Source organism: Mandrillus leucophaeus, unplaced genomic scaffold (assembly GCF_000951045.1).
Source record: "Mandrillus leucophaeus isolate KB7577 unplaced genomic scaffold, Mleu.le_1.0 Scaffold157, whole genome shotgun sequence".
Classification (NCBI taxonomy): Eukaryota; Metazoa; Chordata; class Mammalia; order Primates; family Cercopithecidae; genus Mandrillus; species Mandrillus leucophaeus.
Window position 1 is genome coordinate 185,489 of NW_012101554.1, and position 21,027 is coordinate 206,515.

Here is a 21,027-nt window from a genome sequence, read left to right on the forward strand (position 1 = left end):
CGGGAGGCTGAGATAAGAGAATACTTGAACCTGGGAGGCAGAGGTTGCAGTGAGCCAAGATCGTGTCATTGCACTCCAGCCTGGGAGACAGAGAGACTCTGCCTCAAAAAAAAAAAAATTACCTGGGTGTGGTGGCACGCACCTGTAATCCCAGCTCTCCAGGAGCCCGAGACAGGAGAATTGCTTGAACTTGGGAGGCAGAGGTTGCAGTGAACAAAGATCGCACCACTGCACTCCAGCCTGGGTGACAAAGCAAGACTCTTTCTCAACAATAACAGCAACAACAACAAAAAGCTAAGAGGGGATAAGGGCCCAACCCCCAGGACAAGAAGGTAATTAGGGTGGCTCCCTTGACGTTTCATTTATTCATTCAACAAACATTTACTCAACCTCTACAAATATACCAGGCACCCAGGCACTAGAGATTCAAAGGTAAGTCCCCAGTTAGTCCACATTTGGGGGAAGGGAAGGGGAGATACCAGTAAATATATAATGGCAATGCAGTATGCTTAGATGCCTTGGTAGATGTAAGCATGGGATATTGTTTAAGCATCAAGGAGGGGCACCTGACTCAGACCATGGGGGTCAGGGAAGGCTCCTGGTCCCCACCAAACCAAGTCAAGATACTCTGTTCATTCTTATGTTTCCTTAGTAGAATGCAAACTCCAGGGACAGGATGGGTACTACGTTAATCATTTCTGTATTTCCAGTTCATGGCAAGCATTTGGCACTTGGTAGTGCGGCAGCCTTGATAGCTGGCTGATCCAACAGCTCTTCCCATCCTTTTCTCCTTTACCTGTTTCCACATGAGAGACAGGAAAATGCAAATAAAGATTTTACCAGCCTTCTTTGCAGCTAGTAGTAGCCACATAATATAGACCTGATGTTCAGAGACTTAAGTGGAAATCTACTGGGAACATCTGAGAAAACTTCTCCTTTCTGGATGAAGTGTCAACTCCCCCTTCCTCCTGCCTTGCACGGGGCCATAATGGCTGGAGCTAGGCAGCCACCTTGAGACCATGAGGGAGAGGTCAAGAGCTACACAGAATGGTCAGCTCTTATGTCATTGAACTGCTGAATCAATGCCATCAATACCTACCTCCTCCAAACTTCTTATGTAAGAGAAATCAACCCATGTGTTTAAGCTGTTGTAAATCAGTGTTTCTGGTATTTGAAGTCAAAGATATTCCAGTAGATTAAATAGGTGCTCAAGAAATGTTTGCAGAACTGAAGCCCTGGGATAAGCTGATTGTGGGGAATTAAGAGAGGGATCAGAGTTATAAAGAGGTAGAAAACTGATAGTTTCAGGGATGGAGAACTGGAGAACCAAGGAAGTGATGCCGGACAGCTTAAGAATGTGTAGAGTGGAGTGTCCTATCTTCTGGCTTCCCTGGACCACATTGAAAGAAGAATTGTCTTGGGCCACACATAAAATACACTAACATGAACCACAGCTTTTGAACTAAATAAAAAAAAATCACACACACACAAAAATCTCATAATGTTTTAAGAAAGTTGACGAATTTGTGTTGGGCTGCATCCAAAGCTGTCCAGCACTGCATGCGACCTGTGGGCCACGGGTTGGACAAGCTTGGGGTAGAGTAAAAGGCAGAGATCTGGAACCAAGATAACTGGAATGGGGCAGAGTCTGGGAGGAATATCTTCTGGCTAGCAGATTACGTGCCCGCTCTCTCCTCCTTATACGCTTCCTGTACGTGGTCCAGGGGACTCGGCTCACCTGCTTTTCCTCCACCTTTCTGATGGCTCATTCTTGGTCTCTTTCACTGGTTGCTCCTACCTCCTAAACATCTACATGTTAGAACACCTTGGTGATTTCTTCTCTTCTTTCTCTAAACTCCCTCCTTAGGAGACTTTATCCTGTCTCATGGCTTTAAATATAATTTATATGATGACAACTCCCAAATTTGTCTCCAGGCCAGCCTTCTCACATGGATTCCAGACTCCAGATGCCACTTGGCATCTCCACTTACAGGAATCCACGTGTCCAAAACTGAGCTTCTGGTATTTCCCCCGAAACATGCCCCTCGCATAATCTTCCCCAAATCAGTTCATGGTGACTCCATTTAGTTTTTATTTTTATTTTTGAGATGGAGTTTTGCTCTGTCTCTCAAGCTGGAATACAGTGGTGTAATCTTGGCTCACTGCAACCTCTGCCTCCCAGGTTTGAGAGATTCTCCTGCCTCAGCCTCCCTAGTAGCTAGGATTACAGGTGTGCACCACCACGCCCAGCTAATTTTTGTATTTTCAGTAGAGACGGAGTTTTGCCATGTTGGCCAGGCTGGTCTTGAACTCCTGATCTCAGGTGATCCGCCCACCTCAGTCTCCCAAAGTGCTGGGATTACAGGTGTGAGCCACAGCGCCCAGCTGTGACTCTGTTTTTTAAATTGCTCCACAAAAATTCAGCTTGGTGTTTCCTTGACTCCTCTCTGTTTCTCATTCCCATGTGCACTAACAGTAAATCTTGTCAGTTCTACTTTCAAAATAGATCCAGAATTTTTACCACCTTCTGTGGCTCCACCTTGGCACATTATTAGCCTTTGACTATGTTATTCTGCCTTTGTCTCCCTTCAGCTGATTTTCAATAAAGCAGCCAGAGTGAACCTGTGAAAATATGAGTCACATTGTGCTGTGCTCTGTTCAAAACCTTCCAAGACCTTCCTGTCTCTCTCAGAGTAAAAACCAAAGTCATTACAGCATCCTCCCATCAGGTCTCGCATGATCACACTGGTTTCCTTGCCAGACAGCCTCCTGCCTCAGAGCCTTGCCACGTGCTATTCCTGCTGCCTGGAATCCTCTTCCCAGATATCTACATGGAGTGCTCCCTCATGTATCTCAGTCTCTTAGTCAAAAGCCTCTAACCCCAACAATGCACAAATTGCAGCCTCTCAGCAATTACTATCTTCCAACAGACTGCCTCCTCATCACCAGTGTACTGTCTGCCCTCCAAATGATAGATCATAAGCCCCATGAAGGCAGGAAATTTTGTTTCATTCATTGCCATATATCCAGCATCTAGACAAGTGCCTGGCAATATAAGCCCTCAGAAAACATTTATGGACCGAAAGGATGAATGTGCAACCCTCTCCTCAGGGTGCTGCACAAGTATCTCAAACCCCCTACACTCACAACTGAAATCAGCACCTCCCCTACAGAAACTCCTTCTCTGGGGTTCTCAGATTCCTCTTCAACTGCTCTTTCCAAATTCTCCTTCAATCACTGAGTCCTACTAATTACACCTCGGCAATAACCTCCCACCTGGTCTTCCTGTCTTTAGAATTTCTGTACCCTCCCCTTCCTCAATCCATCACTGGCCTAACGGCCATAGTAAGTTTTTGTTGTTTGATAATCATATCAAGTTCATTTGAAACACAAATGCAGCTTGAGTAGCCTTAATTTTTTGTTTTGATTTCCTTTTTCCTTTTTTCGCTTGAAACATTTCAAGTCTGATGAAAAGTTCGAAGAATAAATAGTCACATACCTTTCACCAGATCCACCAGTTGCTAACATGGTGACATATTTACTTAACTGAACTTCATATGCACATATATATTTTTGGAAATTGTAGACATCATGACACTTCTCCCCCTAAATATTTCAGCATATCTATCTTTAAAAGAAGGACATTCTCCTATATATCCCCAATGCCATTATTACACCTAAAATCACATTAATAACATCCAGTAAGCCGTCCATATTCAAATTTCCCCCATTATTCAAATATTGTCTTTTTTTTATTATTATTATTTTTTACTCCTGATCAGCTCCATCCCATACCCACTGCCTTTTTGGATGACATTAATTTTTTTTTTTTTTTTTGAAAATACAAGCCAGTTGCCAGGTAGAATTGTATTGAATGATTGAAACCCAATTCTGAGTGTTCCTTTCCTGCCTAAAGCCTTTCACTGGAAGCTGGTACAGGAGGTTAAGGCCTGAGCTTCTTAAGTTGGCCACTGGTCCTCCGTGGCATGCCTCTGTCCATGCCAAACTGCTTCGCAGTCTCCGGGCCTCCACTGTCCTCCACACCCAAGTCTATACTTTTCTTCCCTCTGGACTTTGATTCAGGCAGTCCCCTCTGCTTGGAACAGCCTTCCCCTTCCTCCTTCCCTAACAAATTGTTACTTGTGCATTAAAAATTCAACTCAGGCACTGCCTCCTCCAGGAAGCCTCACCTAATTACCCTGGCTGGGTGCTCCTCCAGTCTCCATTCCTATCCCTGCATTCACCAGAACTTTTTTTTTTTTAAGATGGAGTCTTGTTCTGTCAACCAAGCTGGAATGCAGTGGCATGATCTTGGCTCACTGGCAACTTCTGCCTCCCAGCCTTCTTGTGTGTTAGCCTCTCAAGTAGCTGCAACTACAGGCGTGGGCTACGTCTGGCTTTTATTCTTTTATTCTTTGTGTGTGTGTGTGTGTGTGTGTTTAGTAGAGACGGGAGTTTTACCACATCGGCCAGGCTGATCTCAAACTCCTAACCTCAAGTGATCCACCCACCTTGGCCTCCCAAATACTGGGATTACACGCATGAGCCACTGAGCCCAGCCTAACCAGACCGTTGTCTAATACTGTGGTGTGCCTGTCTCCTCTACTAAACCACCAGACAGACCATTGAGGACAGAGATTGTGGCTTCCTCACCTCCATCTGCCTGTCCTGCCCCAAGGTGGCAACTCAATAAATGTGTGTTGAATCAAGAGAATCAGGAGAGAGAAAGAAAAGGGAAAAGGTTCTTGTTGCTCTGCTCTTCAGTCCCAGAAAGAAAGGGGTCAGCCAGAAGGAGGGGAACTGCTGATGATCCCACTCCAGGAATAAAAGCAGAGGGCTCTGGTTGTCTTATCAGCCTTCCTGCTACCATCACAACAAAGAGCCCCAGAACTGCGCCCCTTCCACCTCTGTGAGCTTTCCTAGCCTGAGTGACTTCCATGTGTGGTTTCTCTGTGGTAATAAATAGCCAAGACTTTAACATGAAATTGCCTGCAGGCCTGTCTTCAGGACAGACAGAGAGGTGGAGCTGGGAGTCACTGCAGGGCAGGCAAGGCACTGGGCAGTAGCATCTTCAAAGAGAGGAGAAAAGAAGGTTGAGGTTCTCGGGCCTGTGAGTAGGAAGAAAAAGAGAGTTCAGAGAGTTGTTCTGAGCATGAGAAGAGGCCTGTAAGTTTAAAAATAAGCCCCTGAAGACCTTGCATGGGGAGCCATTTTACCAGATGCCAAAGAGTTTAGACATGTAGCCAAACCTGGAAAGAATGTTTTGAGACCTGGCAGTGGCTAAGGGAATTTGCTCTGCCTTGGAACAAAAAGCAAAGTGGGAAAGGCTCTTCAGAAAAATACTCCAAAAATCAGTGCCCCTATGTTTCATTTTACATGTCAGCTCTGATCAGCTATGGTATGGGCTGTTGGGATTGCCAGACTGAGAAGAAATCTAAAACCATTACAGGAAGGAAGGAAGGAAGGAAGGAAAGAAGGAAGGAGGGAAGGAAGGAAGGAAGGAAGGGAGAGTGCTGTGATTGATTAATCATGTCGCCATGGGTGCAGGTAGGGAGTAATAGGAAATGATCTGGGAATCAAAGGGAAGATAAAAGAGGGGATTCCTAAAAGTACTGTTGAATGACTTAAATATAAGAGCTGTGTACATTAGTGGAAATATGGGCTTTATCCTTAGAGCTGACTGTGAATCCCAATTAGCTGTGTAATTGTGGGTGACTTACAAAACCCTATCTGTAAAATGGGATTGTTCTGTATATTACAAAACTATTGCTACATAAGTATTAACTATTATTATTTTAACACTTACGTAGCAATTCTAGGTGCCAGGCATTGTTCTAAGACTTTTACAAATATTAATTCATTGATTATCACAATAACTCCTTAAGGTTATTATTCCAATACACAGGTAAGAAAACTGAGGCTCAGAGAATTAAGAGATCTGCCAAGGGTCACACAATTAATGAGTGGCAGAGCTAATATTTACACGCAGGCAGCCTGGCTCTGAGTTCACATTCTTAACCACCTTGAGAGTTACTACAGCCAACCACTTTCCATTGCTATGGTTGCTATCACTGTGTCAAGCAACTGACATAAGCTCTGTAAGTTAACTCTGCAAGACTTGCACCCTGAAGTTCTCAAATGCATTAAAACACATTTAACAGAGCACTTCATTTTAAGCTATGCAAGCTACAAAGTCATTAACAGGACAAGAGTAAGGGTTCACTGAAGGAAAGAGAAAGGACAAAATCAGGACTCAGGAGTCTGTCCTCTAACAAAATACCTCTTGCCTTTTGACTTTTTGCTATATGTGAAAGGTTTACTCAAGATTCACCAAGATACATAGAACAGGTGTCTTACTCCATTCACTGAGCTGCAACAAAATACCATTAACCGGGTGGCTTTTTTTTTTTTGGACACGGTCTTACTCTATCGCCCTGTATCAGGACAAGCCTCAGACAAAACTCCTCAGACACCGAGTTAAAGAAGGAAGGGGTTTATTCGCCCAGGGGCATCAGCAGGACTTCTGTCTCAAGAGCTGAGCTCCCCGAGTGGGCAATTCCTGTCCCTTTTAAGGGCTCACAACTCTAAGGGGGTGCATGTGTGAGGGTTGTGATTGATTGAGCAAGCGGAGGGTACGTGACTGGGGGCTGCATGCACCGGTAATTAGATCGGAACAAAACAAGATAGGGATTTTCACAGCGCATTCCTATACAATGTCTGTAATCTATAGATCACAGAACCAATTAGGTCAGGGGTCGATCTTTAACTACCAGGCCCAGGGTACCGCACCGGGCTGTCTGCCTGTGGATTTCATTTCTCCCTTTTAGTTTTTACTTCTTCTTTCTTTGGAGGCAGAAATTGGGCATAAGATGATATGAGGGGTAGTCTCCTCCCTTAGCCCAGGCTGGAGTATGGTGGCATGATTGTAGCTTACTATAGCCTCAAATTCCTGGGCTCAAGCAGTCCCCTCACCTCAGTCGCCCAAATAGCTGGGACTACAGGCATGCACCACCACCATGTCCAGCTAATTAAAAAAATTTTTTTTGTAGGGACAGAGTCTTGCTATGTTGCATAGTCCAGTTTTGAACTCCGGGCCTCAAGAGATCCTCCCACAGTAGCCTCCCAAAGTACTGTCATTACAGGCATGAGCCACCATGCCTGCCTGAACTGGGTGGCTTCTAAACAACACAACTTTATTTCTTATAGTTCTTAAAGCTGGGAAGCCCAAGATCAAGGTGCCGGTAGATTCAGTGTCTGGTGTCAGGCCTCTGAGCCCAAGCCAAGCCATCACATCCCCTGTGACTTGCACATATAACCCCAGATGGCCTGAAGTAACTGAAGAATCACAAAAGAAGTGAAAATGCCCTGCCCCGCCTTAACTGATGACATTCCACCACAAAAGAAGTGAAAATGGCCAGTCCTTGCCATAAGTGATGATATTACCTTGTGAAAGTCCTTTTCCTGGCTCATCCTGGCTCAAAAAGCTCCCCCACTGAGCACCCTGTGACCCCTACTCCTGCCCGTCAGACTGTAATTTTCCTTTACCTACCCAAATGCTATAAAACGGCCCCACCCTTATCTCCCTTCGATGGGTCTCTTTTTAGACTCAGCCCACCTGCACCCAGGTGATTAAAAAGCTTTATTGCTCACACAAAGCCTGTTTAGTGGTCTCTTCATACGGACGCGCATGACAGTGAGGGCCTACTTTCTGGTTCATAGATAGCACATTCTAGCTGTGTCCTCCATGGTGGAAGGGGTGAACCAGCTCTCTTAGGCCCTTTTATTCTTTTTTTTTTTTCTTTAAGATGGAGTTTCACTCTTGTTGCCCAGGCTGGAGTGCAATGGTGTGATCTCAGTTCACCACAACCTCCACCTCCTGGGTTCAAGCGATTCTCCTACCTCAGCCTCCCGAGTAGCTGGGATTACAGGCATGTGCCACCATGCCCAGCTAATTTTTTGTATTTTCAGTAGAGAAGGGGTTTCTCCATGTTGGTCAGGCTGGTCTCAAACTCCTGACCTCAAGTAATCCACCCGCCTCGGCTTCCCAAAGTGCTGGGACTACAGGCGTGAGTTACTGAGCTCGGTCTCTTAGGCCTATTTTATAAGGGCACTAATTCCATTGGTGATGGTGCTGTCCTCATGACCTAACCACCAGGTTACCACTGCCAAAAGGCCCCACTTCCTAATAGCATCACCTTGGGAGTTAGAGTTTCAACATACGAATTTTGGGGGGACACAAACATTCAGACCATAGCAATAGGGGAGCAGGACAAGAGAGTCTTCAGTTTACAAAGAATTTGTCTTGCTTTCTCCTGTGCTGGCATGAGAAATTCTTTCACAAAAAGCCTTTAGATTAGGGGTCAGCAAACTATGGCCCCAGGTCAAATCCTGCCTGACACTAGTTTTTGTAAATAAAGTTTTGTTAGAACATAGCCATGCTTATTTTTTGTTTTCTTTATGTCTATTTTAACATTACAACAGCAGAGTTGAACAGTCGCAACAGAAACCATATGGCTTATTATCAGGCCCGTTGCAGAAAAAGTTTGCTGACCTCTGATCTCCACTTTAGGCCAGATTTTCTATATACCAATACAACACATATGATAATCTTATGTCCTTAACTTGAGAAGGAAAAACAAGGTATCCCCTTGGATGAGCTCCAGGGAAGGTGGGAAATAGGATGTCCATAAGAGGAACCAAAGCGAAAACAAGTGTGGCCAGAATAGCACATCCCAAAGTGTGGTCCTAGAAATGTTAACTTATGTTATGCGATAAAGTGGTTCAGTCATCAACTGTTTGGGAATCATTGCGTTAAACAACCTTAAGAGGATTTCTCTACTACAGGACTTCTCAGGACCTTTAAAATGCTATTATGCCTTGCGATCTCTAAGAGGGTAATATAGTTCACAGAGTTTCCCATGGGACTGTTTTTCAGAACATTCTTTGGAAAATGCTGAAATTAAAAAGGATTTAGAATCATTTTTCTCGGGAACTAGAAATGAAAACTATGAGGGCTGTGGCTTAATGAACCTCATTTTCTCTCAGCAACGAAAGAGGAAGCACAAAGAAGAAATAAAGAAAGAATGGGAAATAAAAGAGAGGTGTTTGAAGGAAGAAAGGAAGAAACCAAAGTGCTGGAGAGATGACATATTAGGGTATGAGGAACACTTGGACGACTGGACTGTCAGAGGGAACCATGTGTCAAAAGCAGAGGTGTTGCCAAAAACAGGATGCATGATCACCGTTGTCACCACTGCCATCATCAGCACCATCAGAGAAGCTAACCTTTCCTGAGGCCTAACTACTTTGCAGGTCCTGTATTATGTCCTTTATAGACATTAGGTCATTTAATTTCCATTTTACAGATGAGGAACTAGGGTGCACGCAAATTAAACAGTTCACCCGGAGTCAAGCTTAGAAAGGTGTGTAAGTGGCAGAACGTAGATTCAGTCCTGTAAGCCTGACCCCAGAGCCTATGTTCTTACCACTGCATTGCACAGCTCTACTTCCAAGTGCATTAAAGGGAGAACTGGAATTACATTATGTAATATAGAAAGGATATTACACAGAAGTGCCACACCAGAACATTTGGAGGAAAAGGAAAAGACAAAAACCAACCAATATGACTTTGGATACTTGGCTGCACAGGGCCAAACAACGAGAGGACTGATTTTGTTTTCCAAAGCACATCCAGACGTTCAGATATCATCATGTTTTCTTTCTCTCACTCTCTCTCTCACTTTTTTTTTTTTTTACTCTCATGTTAACTATCCTTCTTATTTCATAAATTATATATCAGGCTTATCCAATGTGTGACACTTGCTCATAAAGTAAACATAAGATATTTTTTGAATGTTTAAAAAGCATTTTCAACCCAAACACCATGACTACTGTATTTATAATAAGCCTCACTTGGATTTCCACAACGGCCAGTTCTTTCTGGGGGGATGGAGATCCTCAGAACAGCTTCCTAAGACAGATTCTGAAAACATGAATCACAGCTCAGTTAAATCATTTGTGGCTCAGGACATACCTTCATTAAATGCTAGCATTCACCCACATCCTAACTGCTGATTTTTATGTTTAAAATCTGATACAAATAATAAATTTTAATATTTGTGGAGAGAAGGAGGAGAAACTCAGGTCTGGAAAAGCAGCCCAGGATGTGAAAAACATTGCACACTGGATTTGCTGGAAATGGCCGAAAAGGGCTCCGCTGGAATGCTACAAATTCGTACTGGGAAGTTTCTGAAGGCAAAGTTTGTGTGGGGCAATCTGACACCTCTGATTTGCTTTCCTGGGTCTGTAGCAGAATAAAGAACTGCTGCAGACCGGCCAGGATAAAATTGAACGACTGCACGCTGCTCGTAAATTTCTCTATTTACCTGGTGAATGGTGAGGGTAGGGCTTTGGGCTCCTCGGTCCAGAAGAGCTGCAAGGCAGAGCGTTCAAATCGTGGCTGGCCCTGGGCTGCCGCCCTCACGATGCTTCTGCTGCTTCTAAGATCCCATTGGAAGTCCCAAAGGGCTGGAGAGCCCCAAGGCCAATATTAAGTTTCCAAATTAATATTCCTCCCCGACCCGCACTCCCCTTTGCTTGCGTTGACTTTGGAGCGTCTCGGATTTCTTCCACCTCTGTGCTGGGAACCCAGGAGTTGCGCTGGCAGAGAGGGGCGGCCCCAGAAACCACTTCCAGATGTGCTCGGCTGGCCGACTCGGATGAGCCAGACTTCCTCTGACTGCGTGCAAAACATTCAAAAAACAACGCGGTTCTGTAGGAAAAGACACAAAACAAGAGAAGAGCAAATGCGTGCAGGGTGAAGTTCTACCACATGTTGGGTCGAAGCAAACTTTGAAAGAACACAAGTGAAAAATAAAGTTCATGCTGATTTTGAGAATCTTCATGGCCACTAGCTTCTCCTGAAATCTCCTAGTCGTTGAAATGCTGTTGTCCCCAACTCAAAACCCAGGTAACAATTGTGGTCTCCTTCTACCAAAGCAATAATGACAAAAGTTTCAAGATGGAGTGTTTTTGTGCCTGAACAAAAGAGGAATCAGAGAGGAATGACGCAGGGAGCTGGGAGCTGACCTCAACAGCAATCTGCGCTGTTCTGTATGGGTTCTCAAACCCAGGAGATGGTGCCAGCACTTTGGGATCACGGAATTTGTTTCTGCAGTGGCTCCTCTTCCTAGTTCCTATAAGGATATAAGGATCTCCCTGCTCACTGTCTCTTTCTAAAGTGGTGCTCTCCAACAGAAATAAAATGCAAGCCACACTGTAATTTTACTTTGTGTGTTTTTTTTGTTTTTTGAGACAGAGTCTCGGGGTTTCGCCATGTTGGCCAGGCTGGTCTCAAACTCCTGACCTTAGGTGATCTGCCACCTTAGCCTCCCAAAGTGCTGGGATTACTGGCGTGAGCCACCTCGTCCAGCCAATTGTACCTTTTTTTTTTTTTTTTTGAAAGAGACAGGGTCTTGCTCTGTTACTCAGGCTGGAGTGCAGTGGAGTGACCACAGCTCACTGCAGCCGTGAACTCCAAGGCTCAGGCGATCCTCACGTCTCAGCCTCCTAAGTAGCTGGGATTACAGGTGCACATCACTACACCTGGCTATAATTTAAAATTTTCTAGTAACCACATTAAGAAAAAAGTACAAAGAGGTAAAATTTATCTTAATGATATATTTTACTTTACCCAATATATATAAGATGTTATCATTTCAACACATAATATAAAACATTATTAAGAAGATGTTTTATATATCTGTTTTGTTTTTAAATTTAATTTGATACATATTCATGTAATAATTGTATATATTCATGGGGTACATAGTGATGTTTCAATATATACAATGTATAGTGATCAGAACACTGTAATTAGCGTATCTATAATCTCAAATATTGATGCTTATGTTGGAAACATTCAATATCCTCCTTCTAGCTCTTTGAAACTGTATATTATTGTTAACTGTGGCCATACTACAGTCATATAGAACGCTAAAACCTATTCCTCCTATCTAGCTATAATTTTATATTCTTTAACAAATCTCTCCCTATCTCTCCCTTCCTCCTACTCTTCCCAGTGTTTTTTTTTTAACTAAGTCTTTGAAATTTGGTGTGTATTGTACACTTGCAGCACATCTCAATTCAAACACTAAATTTAAACAGAAACACTGCACATATATGTAGATTTTATAAAATTTACCATTTAAAAAGCAGATTCATTTAAGGTAATGGATATCCCAGTTACACTGATTTCATCTTTACAAATTATATGAATGTATTAATATTAAATGTTTGAATGCACACTGAAAATACGTATGTCTATTATGTATCAAAAAAAATTAGAAAAAACACTAGGAAAAAAAGTAGATTCACAAATCCAGGTTGGTCCAAATGTACTTAAAAATTTTCCAGTAATTGAATAGAGTATCAGTTTTTCAATTAAAATTAGTTACAGTTAAATAAAAATTAAAAATTCAGTTCCTCAGTTGCACTAGTCACATTTAAGTACTCAGTAGTCATTGTGGCTAGTGGCTACTATATTAAGCAGTTCCATTCTAAAGGATTTAGTAGGGATTTTCTTAGACATGAACTTTGAAGGTGGGAGGATCCTGAATATCTTCCACGTATATAGAACTTTGAATATAGCCAAAGCATTTTCATATCTTCTATTCCTTTTTAGCCACACATTTCTGGTAGGTAAGTTGAACAGATGTTATTTGCCCCAATTTACAGATGAGCAAACTGAGGCTTTGAGCAAATTAAAGCCCTAGTTCCCAAAGCAAGTTAGTGATGAAGCCAGGATTGGAATTCTTATTCAGCACTTCTTAAGTGTTTCGTTCTTGAGGCATGTTTCAAATACTAGGATCTGGGGCTGCAACAGTAGGGTTAAGTGGCATCCACATTGGTCATCCTTCAGCATCAAATTTGCTGCTTGTGTAGAATTATTGACTGCCTTGTGATCCCTTATGTGCCCCTATTCTAAAGCCCCCACACAATCCGGCAAGTGTGTCCTTTCTCCTGGAGAGGCTTGACATGATGCCACTCCTCTTCTCTCTTGACCCCCAGCATCTTGTACCTTATTTTATTTATTAATTATTATTATTATTATTAGAGGCATGTCTTGCTATGTTGCCCAGGCTGGACTTGAACTCTTGGGCCTTTCTCCTCAGCCTCCCGAGTAGCTGGGACTGTAGTCATGCACCACCATGCTCAGCAAGTTGTACCTTATTTTAAAGCACAATTCCATTCAAACATTAAGCTAAATGTTTTTAGCTAAAACATCGGTCACCTCTGGGAAGTCAGAAGGTTCAGGGGCAGTGCAATATACTATACTTTAAATACTCACTGCACACACATGAGCAAAAATAAGATAACCACTTCTGGCTCAGGGTTTCCCACCGCCCTTCCAGAATTATGTGCCGTCAGGTGCAGCAGGCCAGTCCCTCAGACATGTCCCAGGCATCATGTGGACAGCAGCCTGAGCTGACACCTGCCCTGTGCAATTTCCTTCATAGATCATGTCATCTCCTTTGCATCTCTCATCCACCTAGCAGAGAATGTTGTACAACTTCTCCCTGACCCTCACTGTCTCTGATTCCAGCTTCTTTCTCCTTTATCCTCGCTGTGCCATACTCCAAGGGTGCAATAGGCTTGTTATCTATGACTTAGATGTCCACACTGTATGCACAGATTCTTCCCTGGGGAAGAAATGAGAAAAGAAACAGAGGATATGCATGACACCAGAGTGGGCTTTGGAGACAGACAGACCTAGTGTGAGCTCAGCCACAGGTCTTACCTCCAGTTTCCTCATCTGTTAAGTGGGGACTGCCAATTGGACTCTTGTGTGGGTTAAAAGACATCATGCATGTAAGGCACTCAGTAAGGACTCAAGAAATGGAAGTTTTTATTGCTGTTGTTTTTAAACAAAAATAATATTTAATTGAAATTGAATTATAATATGTAATTGATTTTATTGAATAATATATAATTGAATATTTAATTTTAAATTTAAATGTTTGACAAATAAAGACTGAATACATTCAAGATGTACAATGTGTTGACTTGATATGCACATACACTATGTAATGATTACCACAATCAAATCAATTAACACATCCAATACCACCCATTTTCTACACTAGATCCCCAGAACTTGCTCATCTTATAACTGAAAGTTTGTACTGTTTGACTAACATATCCCCATTTTCCCCTCCCCTCACCCTAGTAACCACCATTCTACCTACTCCCTGCTTCTATGAGTTTGACTTTCTTAGATTCCAAATACAAGTAAAATTGTACATATTTGTTTTTCTGTATCTGGCTTATTTCATTTAGCATAATGCCCTCAAGTTTCATCCATATTGTCAAAAATAGCAGGATTTCCTTTTTATGGCTGGATAATATTCCATTGCATATATGTACCACAATATCTTTATCCATTCATCCATCAATGGATACTTAAGTTGATTCCATATCTTGACTATGATAAATAATGCTGCAATGAATATGGGGAGGCAGATGTCCAAAGGAAATAAAACCAGTATTTCAAAGAGATATCTGCCTCCCCATTGAAATACTGATTTTATTTCCTTTGGACATCTGCCTCCCCATATTCATTGCAGCATTATTTTTCCCTTCTAATAGAAACATGATTTCATTTGAACAGCAATATGCCCATTTGAAAAGATTCTCCTCCTTGGATGTCTTGCAGCTAGAGTGGCATGTGAGCAGATGTCTGCTGTCTAGCACTTCCTCGAAAGCTAGTGTTTTCCTGGCAAAGAGCTCTTTGGTGTCTTTTGCCCTTTTTTCCTGTTTAAAATCCAGCCTTGAACCTTGTATGTGAAGTAGCCACCTTGCAGCTCTGGGGATAAGAGGCCCGCACTATGCTGTTGCGTATGGCCACATTGGCTGTGCACAGTGACTACACAGTTGAATCAGTCAGGGTCCTGGCGGGATACAGACAGCTCCCTCCAATAAGGTAATGGTGGAGACTTTTTTAAAAGGCACTAATTGAAAAGGTATAATCACTGTCAGGGAAACATGGTTAAGAGATGATGCAGTACCCTGGGGCTAGCAATAGCAGGGAGTTATTACAACCCCAAACTCTGAAGGTCAACGAGAGAGTGGTTTCCAGGACTTGGAGAGAGGATATGGAGAGGGGTGGCCAGCAAGAGCAGCCCTCCCACTGGGATACAGCCAATCTGTGGTGCTCTGCACAAAAGGAACCAGGGGCTGATTACCCTAGCGTCACAGTCTCCTGTTGGTAGTGTCTCCCATTGACCAAATCCAACTAGAAGTCAGAGGGCAAGGAGCTCAAGTGCTATAATCCATTGAGGTTAGCCTCTCAGGACACTGAACAGGTTGAAGGGTGGAGAGTAGATCTGTAGAAGTAAATGAAAAATATCCTTGCATGATATGAATGGGGTCCCTGGCACTGTGTCATTCTGCAGCCTGGCATATGCTAAAGATGGCAGAGAATCACCACAGCAGCCCTGAATGAACTACTTATGGAAAATCTTGCTATGTGATGAAAATAAACCCTTAAGTGGTCAAGTAACTTTGGTTAGATTTAGTTACATGCCTGAGTGCAACCGCATGCAATATGTATGCATTTCACATGCATTTTATATTTGTGGTATCATTTGTCAACAAAACATGTATCTGAGTCATTATTATTCTGTGTTTATTTCTTACTAGTTGAAAGTCAGATGTTCATCGTTTCTTCTTGCTAACTGGGTCTGCCTTGACTGTGTATATTACTTTTAGATAAGGTCCTAGATAAAATCTATTAAAGCTGATAAGGTTGTCTGGGAGGAAAGGAATAAGTCTTCTCTAGTAGTACATGAATTACCACATTGGGTCAGGCTGACAAGCCTCTTTGCCACGTTTGTCTCCCATGGCTGGGCTCCAAGATCACACACATGGGGCAGGAATTACCATAGCAGGCTCAATTCCCTCTCTTTTGCCTGGTGTGGTTCAGTTGCAGGTCATCTTCTTGTTGCCCTGAGCTTCAGTGCTCTTGCTCTCCCCTGCTACTCCCTGAACTGCAGCAATTGCTCCAGCACCTGAGTCTCGCACTAGAGTTCCCTCTCTCCCACATGCTGTAACTGTTTCTCTTCCTTGGCCCAGTTCCCTGTTCTGGCAATTAAGTTAGGTTCTATCTAGCCTGGAGCACTGCCTTGCTCTTGCCAGGTGCCCTCTCTGTGCTTTGGCCATAGCTTCAGCCAAGATTCATGGTTGGAGCCCTGCAATCTGTAAACAGACCTCTCAGACACCATCTGTTTCCCTCACTTCGGCAACAGTCCCTGCCCAGGATCTCTGCTATTGAGTTCTGCCCACTTGCTAGCACTCCCCAGAACCTCTTCTCAGACCTCTGGCAAAAAGCCTTTGGCCCTTGGCCCGAGTCCTCAATTGAGATTAAAGACATTGCAATTTACACTCTTGGCTGAAAACACAGGACCGTCTGCCACCTCCAGCACCAGATTCTCACTCTAGGGTTGACTTTTTGGCCTGCAGCTCAGGAAGAGGAATAGAAACTGTAGAAATATAATAACATCATGATAATGATAGAAATAAAACAATCTACTACTTACTAAATGCTCACTACATGTCAGTCCTTGCATAAGTATAGCACAGTCCTTGCTTAGCATGGCAACAGCAGAGATTTCAATTAGCACCATTTAGTTATATAACACAAGTCCCCCAATAACACAGTTCAAATTTCAGTTACCACAGTATATTAACTGTGAGTAATTGCATAAATACAAGCTTTGCTACCAGGTTTTCAGTCCACAAAATTACTATGTAAATAACAGATGTACACCATGATCAGTGACCATAGCATATCACTTCGTTTGTAGTCTGCTGGTGACCGGTCACTGGACATCTGTTATTTAGTTATGCACAGACAGCAAAGCATGTAGTTGTGTTGCCTCCTTATCTCCATGTGACATTTTAATAAATGGACAATAGAATTTGCCAATAAAGATAAAAGTGAAGCAAAGAAATGAAAAGTGATAATTGTGGGAGTGAAGTTCAAATCAAAGATCACTGGAGTTACAGAAGAAATTGTTGGCCATGAGAATGTTGTTGTTGCCACTGTTCAACTCCAGATGGGCATCCAGAAAAACTTAGTAAAGGTAAACTTATGAACATAAATAAGGAAGGAAGTTGGAAGTTGTAAGGACAAGGATAAAGATGTTCCAGAAAGTGACATGAGCAAAAAATTCACATTAAAGGAACATTCAGAGATATCTCACAACATTGAAAGCACAAAGGAAAACTTAGAAAGGAGGCTGGGCATGGTGGTTCACACCTGTAATCGTAGCACTTTGGGAGGCTGAGGCAGGAGGATTGCTTGAGCTCAGGAGTTCAAGACTAGCCTTAGCAACATAGGGAGACCCCATGTCTACAAAAAATAAAAAAGTTAGCCAGGTGTGGTGGTATACAACTAAGGTCCCAACTACTCAGGAGGCTGAGGTGGGAGGATCGCTTTAGCCTGGGAGGTCAAGTTTGTGGTGAGCTATGATCATGCCACTGTACTTCAGCTCAGATGACAGAGACCCTGTCTCAAAAAAAAAAAAAGGCCTTAGAAAGGAGTATGACAATTTGCCACAGCATAGAAAAGATGCTCACTCCATATAGTAAGCTATATGACAAGAAGGTGGTAAGCATGGTTGAAACTACTCATGGTAAGTTTTATGCAAAGAAATAAAACTCTTTAATTCTCAATATTTCTGTTTTAAATTATGGCATAACAAAGAAATATTAGGTTTACAATTTTTTCATTTCTCTATATATTTATAAGCAATAGTAAGAAAGTTTTTAATATTTTGACAAAAAAGTTTTTAAACATCACAAAACAATTGTAATTTTTCCCACTGGTAATTAAGATCACTTTGAAGGGTGTTGGCTTGCATATTATGTTTGCAGAACAGTATTATCATGCAAAGTGAAGACTGCCTGTACTTTACATGTATTATTTCATTTATCTATTGATTTCTTTCTTTTTTCCCCTTCGCTAGGTCGCTGCCCCATTTTCAGCACTAGATGGTGCTGAAACCCATGTTTGCCTCCATTCTAATAAATATTCAGTGCCCCTTGTCCTTAATGGGGGATATCCCAGTAGTATGGGAAGGCTAACTAGGGGTTCAGCGTCCAAGGGACCTATGGACCCAACCTCCTACAGTGTGGTGCTACTGAACAGCCACTCTGATTTGGTGTCTCCGTCTCTTTTTGTCAAGTTACACAGCAGTTTCCAGAGCTGGGATAGTAGTCTCACCTCTCCCCTTTGTCTCTGGCTGTTCTCAGGGATATTTTTCCTCCAGGGACTATTGATGCTTCTAGTGGTTGAGGCAGGGACAGGTCTTCTGCCAGGGAACCCAAGATTGTGGAGAAGCTGGTTGTCTATGCCTTGATCTCACTTTTTACAGTGTACAGACTGTGAGTTGGGGGAAATTTTCATGTACTTGGTGCCTGGCAGATTGTGGGGAGGGGATTACAGATGTGGAAGTCTACTTCTCTTACCATCTACTCAGAGTTTTTTAAACTTCTCTGTGGCCCCAGCAAATGTCTCATCCTCATAGTTGAGTTATTGGATATTGCTGGTGATAATTTCAGTGTTGAATATTAGTTTTTGGTTTTCCATTGGGGGGTGTGAAGCCAGCTTGCTTCCTTGCTGCCACTTTGGCACCATATTATCTCATTTAATCCCTTGACTAATCCTGAGAAGCAGATGCTCTTACACTTCCCATTTTATAGACAAAGAATCTGAGGTTCAAAGAGGATAAATAATTTGACCAAGGCCACACAACTAGTTAAGTAGCTACAACCTATTGGGTCTTAAAGCCCATGATCTTAACCCCAAATGAAACAGTCCAGGTAAATGACTCTGGTGGGTGTTTGATATGGAAGAGTGGGCAGAGAGGAGAGGAAGTAGTGAGAGATGAAAGTACCTTCTCTAACATATGCCTAAAAAGTCTAGAGCAGCACTGTCCAATAGAGCTTTCTATAATACAACAGATGCCCCCTTACCCAAGGGGGATACATTCAAAGACCCCCAGAGATGCCTAAAACCACAGACAGTACCAAATCCTATATAACTCTAACTAAGACAGCTACTAAATGACGAATGGGCAGGTGGCACATACAGTGTGGAAACACTGGACAAAGCATGATTCACATCCCAGGCAGGTAACAGCGGGACAGTGCAAGACTTCATCATGTGACTCAGGATGGTACACAATTTAAAACTTACAAATTGCTTATTTCTGGAATTTTCCATTTAATATTCTCAGACTGTATTGACTGTGGGTAACTGAAACCATGGCTAAAGAGGGATTCTTGTATATGTATAGAATACATAATATTTATACAATCTATAATAGAGAATTAATGTATCTATTCAACTCTGGTATACATGTAGATATACATGGACTTCAGGATCCATCTTTCCTTGATCCTCCAGGACCTCGATCCACCAACTCCCAGCTCTTTCTGAACAGACCTACTTGCCCTATGGGATGTAATTTCCAGTAGAGCTGCTCTACTTCACTAAGTCCTCAGGAAATTAGGCTCCTTCCAGCTCATGGTCCAAGACAGCTGCCCCAGCTCTAGCCATTACATCTACATTCCAGCCAGCAGGAAAGAGTAAGAGAGAGGAAGTTTCCCTCCTCCCGAACACATTTTGGAATTATATATAGTACTTTTGCTTATACCCTATAGGTCAATATTTAGCCACAAGCCACAACTAGTTGAGGGAAGTTTGGGAAACGAATTTTTATTTAGAACGGTCATGTGCCCAGCTCATAGTCCAGATTCTGTTACTGAAAAGAAGAGGAGAGCAGACATTGGGGGTCATTTTGAAGGAGAGTGGGTACAGTAGCCTGGGAAAGTGCTTATTTGTTTGTTTTTTTCCTTCCCAGTCTCAATAATGAGAGGCAGGCAAGGAGAAGAAGGTTGGAAATGATTGCTGGTTGTGTACTTCCAACCTTTTGTTTGCAACTGGATCCTTCTTCTGGGCCCACAATCATGCTCAAGTCTCACCATCCAAAATAATAACAATTTACACAGTACCTCTCTCTCCTTGCCAGCCATTGTTCTTTCTTTCCTCACATAGCCAAGTCTCTGTAAAGAGTAGACTATACATGTTATCCGCATTTTCTAATTCATGCTTCAGTTCTCTCTGGCTTCTTTCCCTCCCACTCCATTGAAAACATTTTAATTCTAGGCCACTACTAACCTCCTAATTTGCAAATCCAACAGTTGCTTCTTCGTCCTCTTCTTCCCTGACTTCTCTATGGCTTTTGGCTTTCCTTACCACTTCTGCCTCTATGAAACCCTCTTTGCCTGTGGTTTCTTTGACATCACCCTCACCCAGTTCCCTTTTAACTTCTCTGGCTACTTATTCTCTATTTCCTTCATGAGTGCCTCCTCTTGTCTTTACCCCATCAATGCTGGCTTCTTCAGGGTGCTATTTTCCATCCCTCTTCTCCAAACTCTCCTCCTAGGTTGTTGTTTCCAAACTACAATCTTGAAGTTTCAAAGACTGAAGGTACTTTATTGTGAAATGGGGACCTCTTTTAGATGCCTCCCTCAAGGAGAGAGTACTCAAAACTGCTCTACTAAAATAGCTTTCCCATTGGATTACGTACTTTGTCACTGATTGAATTGTATCTCCCCCAAACAATATGCTGAAGTCTTAACCCGCTATACCTGTGAATATGACCTTATTTGGATATGGGGTATTTGCTGATATAATCAAGTTAAGATGAGATCACAGGATGAGCCCTAATCCAATATAGCTAGTGAATTTACAAGAAGAGGAGGAGGCTGGGTGCAGTGGCTCATATCTGTAATCCTAGCACTTTGGGAGGCTGAGGCAGGAGGATCACTTGAGCTCAGCAGTTTAAGACCAGCATGGGAAACATGGTAAAACCTCATCTCTAGAAAAAATTTAAAAATTAGCCAGACATGGTGGTGCATACCTGTAATCCCAGTTACTCCGGAAGCTGAGGTGGGAGGATC

The 21,027-nt window shown here is 42.6% G+C and overlaps 1 protein-coding gene across 2 annotated transcripts in view; it reads right to left on the reverse strand.

Annotated features, from left to right (window-relative positions):
- Positions 1 to 21,027, reverse strand: part of GLT8D2 (glycosyltransferase 8 domain containing 2) — an 85,184-nt gene that overhangs the window by 60,550 nt on the left and 3,607 nt on the right. For both annotated transcript variants that reach the window (XM_011975495.1, XM_011975493.1), the window contains exon 2: positions 10,386 to 10,771. The gene's annotated coding sequence lies outside the window, so the exon portion shown is untranslated. The remainder of the gene's footprint in view (positions 1 to 10,385; positions 10,772 to 21,027) is intronic.